The sequence below is a fragment of the Glycine max genome, chromosome 14 (assembly GCF_000004515.6).
Source record: "Glycine max cultivar Williams 82 chromosome 14, Glycine_max_v4.0, whole genome shotgun sequence".
Lineage (NCBI taxonomy): Eukaryota > Viridiplantae > Streptophyta > Magnoliopsida > Fabales > Fabaceae > Glycine > Glycine max.
In genome coordinates, this window is record NC_038250.2 from 33,346,402 (window position 1) to 33,351,142 (window position 4,741).

General features: G+C 38.7%; 1 protein-coding gene across 1 annotated transcript in view; it reads left to right on the plus strand.

Moving 5' to 3' along the window:
• The first annotated feature begins 2,030 nt into the window (after positions 1-2,030).
• Positions 2,031-4,741, plus strand: part of LOC121173419 (uncharacterized) — a 12,450-nt gene continuing 9,739 nt past the window's right edge. Inside the window, exon 1 of the mRNA XM_041008977.1 lies at positions 2,031-2,077. The gene's annotated coding sequence lies outside the window, so the exon portion shown is untranslated. The remainder of the gene's footprint in view (positions 2,078-4,741) is intronic.

Below are 4,741 nucleotides of genomic sequence, written 5' to 3' on the forward strand. Positions count from 1 at the left end.
CGAATTTAGAGAGAAGAAGTCCACCCAAACCTGAAATTTCGAAGTCCCACTCGTAGCCACGCACTTCACGACTCCAAAAATGCCCTCCTTTCGCGATTTGGAGTAGAAATGAGCACCAAAGGTTGAAGCTTTGTGTGGAGCTTCAATGGTGAATGAGGGAGGAAGAAAAGCAACGTGAGGGAGAGGGAGAGAGAAGGCTTCTGCAATGTTTTCTGCTGAGTGAAGAGAGAGAGAGAGTTGCTTTTTGGTTTTTAAAAGGCTTTTTCCTCTTTTCTTATTATTTTATTCAAGCTCTGCCACATGTCCCTATTTGATTGGAGCAAAAGGGCCCACTTTCTCTTTTTTTGACTGTGACCCATACTCAGTCACAAAAGTGAGAAAAATCTGACCTTTGAAACGCTAAAATCCTGCCTCGGTTTGCGTGCCATTTCTCTGGTTCCAGTTTCTCGCGTTTCTCTGCGTCCGTCGGGGCCAGTTTTCGAAAGCAAGCAATATATATATCAAAACGCTCAGAATAAAACCCCGAGCGTGGTTCAGAGGTTGGTTTCGTTAAATTCTAAGTCGCACGCAAAACGATGATTTTTAACTAATTAATTAAGAATTAACCCATAACCTCTCAGTTATGGATTTCTCTTCCTTAATTAGTCTAACCCGCGTATCTTGCCCCCCGCTATTCCTACTTCTACCAAGAACATATAGGCATATACACTGAATAATACTTATATATAATCATTCAAAATACATCGTTTCCAAAAATTCCGGATAGAAATTTCCAGGATGTTACACAACCCATCCCGTTGCACATTCACTTCTCTACCCCTCCAGCCTGATAAATGTTTCTGCCCTATTAAAAAAACAAATTGACCTCTAATTCCATATGAACAATAGGTTGATTTTCAACAATATCCCTAAGTCAATCAAACCAATACCTCCCACCAATTGATATCAGGACTGGTCACAATTTAAGATCCCATTAAATTTTCCATCAATATACCACCAGTTTAACCCCATCACAAAGAACCTTCACCCTTTAGACTCAGGCTAGGCTAGTGCAAGCTCCCTTTCTGGGCTAATATGGTCAATGAGAGTTGTATGCATCATTATCAATTCCTGAATACAGATGCAGAGCATTTCACCCCAAAACTGGTATAGTAGGATAGTAGATAGTGGAATAACCACTATTATGAAATTTATACATATAAATTAAGTAATTTATATTACATTATATGCTTAATCATATTAAAAATTTACACAAATAGTTTCTTTTAATTTTTTTTTGTCAGCAAACATAGATATGATATATTAATAATGAGTACCAGTGGTACTGAAGTTACAAATTTTAGGGGCCAGCTGGTTCCTATGATTATTAGTAGGAACAAAGCCAGCACCATAGCACCCTGCTACCTAACCCATGCTACAAAAGTCCAGCCCCCACACTCCCAAGCTAAGTATAGAAACCTAGTGTTACATTGGAAGAACATTGATTAAAGTGAAGTGTAAAATCTTTCTTGTTGGACTTGAGCCATGACCAAAGTAAAAGCAGAGCATCATCCAAATGCTAGCTGTAATTTGTAGATGCCAAGATATGATGTTGTGATATCAGATTCAATAAAGGAAAGCAAAATCTAAGTACATGTCAAATGAAACAGGGCAAGGGCATAGAGATTCCATCCAAATGCTAGGACAATAATTTCTACAATACAAATCAGATCATATTGGAACATTTCCATTTCAAAATTTACACTAATTGTTTTTTTGGAGCCATTTCTTAATTATATATTCCTGTCTTGCAATGATGATTTCAGCTTTATATAGCTAGAAAGAATATGATGTAGTGAAGACCTTCTTCCATCATTTGAGCTTTATATATGACTGTTGGAACTCTGTCTTCACTGCTTTCTTTAGTAAATGCCTTGCAATTTAATTCTGTATCATATCAAGTTGATTGCCACAAATTATTTTCTACATATTACACAAATGTTTGTCATAGAAGCGGTTGATTGACCAAAGTGTTATTATTTTTCAGGCTGAATCAGGCACCAAAGAATCACCAAAGAACTCCTTTCATTATTTGGAGGTGTGTTTATTGTTTCTAGTAATAGTTTAAAATATGTTTTTGAAATTCCACAAATCACAAACATGTATGATGCCTGAAAGCATGTATTCGTTTAATGCCTTCATATTCATGCCGTGTAATTGTTCTTTTGAGCTATCTAGTATGATGTTTATTATGTATTTTTGTGCCAATATCATACAATTACGAGAGTACCATAGGTACTATAGGAACAAGTATAAATTAACCCCAATTGTGGTTGAATTTGAGGATTGTATTGTGGACCAGCTACACCCCATAACTTAATTACATGTATGCTGCACCTCTTGGAAGAGGTGTCAACATTTACCCTTCCTTTGTTGTTTTTTTTGCAAGGCAAAAAGCAAATATATTATGTATAAAATTCAGTACTAGGTGTACTGAAATATTCTACAATAAATCTCTTCATCTCCGCCTTTTTATGTCCTTACCCGACCACCCCCAGAACATGTATTGCAAGGTGTTCAAATTTCTCGAGTCCCGTTGCATGCACACCATGTCATTGACCGCTGGAAGATGGCTAATGGAGTTGTCGTTCATGAGACAACCTGGTGTTGACCTCCACATGCAACTGCTACATATGGATGGTGTAGTCCCTGGTGTAGTCCTTCTCTGCACATTTTAACAAAGACCAAGTGTGGAACAAGGTATCATCGATAACCTTTTCAGGATCAAACGGGTGGTTCTTGAAAATCATAGCATTTCTATGATGCCAGACGAAGAAGGATAGAGCTAACCACAGAAATTTCCATCTGTTGTTTATACTAGCTTTGTTGTTCCATTGAGTGAATTGCAAAAAGTGGTTCTTTGGGTCTGTGGAAAAAGGACCCACTCTATTAACCCATCTCAAAGGCTCCCACCAAAGTCTCCTTGTCATTGTAGAGTTGCAAATAACATGTATGTGACCAGAATGAATCTCATCTACAAAGTCAGCTGCCATTTGTATTTCATAGTCAAAAAAGTCCCTTCTCCAAGATAACTTCCATTCCCATCTGCCGTCCACAAATTCTCCCATAGAATTAATTAGAAAATTCTGCTGTTTACTTATTACATATAATTGGGGATACTTTCGTTGGATATTACAGTTGTCCTGCAGCCATAAATCGTTCCGCAAACTAATATTGGACCCCGTACCCACCCTCCACTTTAAATTATCATTAAAGCAGTTATTGTGTTGCTGCTAAAAGATACTCTTTAAATCCTGCCACCATTAGGAAGTGAAATTTCTTCTACCACCAGAAATCAACTACTTTGACATAGATTATTTTTCCCAAATTCAGCTGATTTGATTTTATAAATGTTTAAAAAATGATGTTGAATTTCAATTGCACCACTTTCGTCATTAAATTTCGATGTTGTCGTTTGTGCAGTTTTTCTTCATTTTTTCTTATAAGCATTGGTAATAGAGGCCAACAAACTGAAAAATGCCGAATCCCTTGAAACAGCCATGCACCATTTTTCTTGTTAGCATTGCTGGTCCAACTAACTGCAATTGCTAATGTGTTTTCCACTGCAGCGTTTTGTACAAAAGGTGCAGTTCTGGTGTGTTTTCTACTGCAATTGGTGCTCTATGCTTGTGATGCATGTCAAGTAACCCCTAAGCCACTAACGTTTGACATAGAAGGTGTAACATGGATCGAAGTTGGATGAACGCATCACGTATAACTGAAGAGTACGAGAATGGTGTTGAAGAGTTTTTGCTGTTTGCTCAAAGTAAAGCGCAACCTATGTGGGGAAAATTTTTTTGTCCATGTGTGAAGTGTGGAAATGGGAGGCGCCAAACAATTGATGACATAAGAACTCATCTTATTTGTGAGGGAATAATTCGTAGCTACACAAAGTGGATATGGCATGGGGAATCCCTCGATACAGCTGACATGTCACAGGCTGACGATGTTACTACAGACAGCGGAAATCCTATAGAAGAAATGATTCGTGATCTTGGGCAAGAGGGGTTTGAAGAGGCACATGCAGCGTTGTATGACAACATAGAAGTTGATTCAAAAATGCCTTTGTATTCCGGCTGCATATCTTTCACAAAATTGTCAGCTGTGTTAGCTCTGGTTAACTTGAAGGCTCGATTTGGGTGGAGTGACAAGAGTTTTAGTGAGTTGCTGATGTTGTTGACAAACATGCTTCCTGCTGATAACATCTTGCCAAAGAATCACTACCAAGCAAAGAAGATTTTATGTCCAGTTGGGATGCAGTACGAAAAAATTCATGCATGTTGTAATGACTGCATTTTGTACAGAGATGATTTTGCTGAACTAGATTACTGTCCTGTGTGTGGGGTTTCTCGGTACAGACCGACCAACGGAGATTCTACTGTACTAGTCTCAGACGCCGACCGCCGTCCAGCAAAGGTGTGTTGGTATCTCCCAATAATACCAAGGTTTAAACGGTTGTTTGCTAATGGGGAAGATGCAAAGAACCTTATATGGCATGCAAATACTAGAAAATCAGATGGATTGATGCGACATCCTGCAGATAGCCCGCAATGGAAGGCAATTGATCGTCTGTATCCTGAATTTGGGGCCGAGCCTAGAAATTTAAGGCTTGGTCTTGCAACGGACGGAATGAACCCATTTGGAACCTTAACTACTAACCATAGCTCGTGGCCCGTTTCTTCGCGGCTCGCCATTCGGCTGC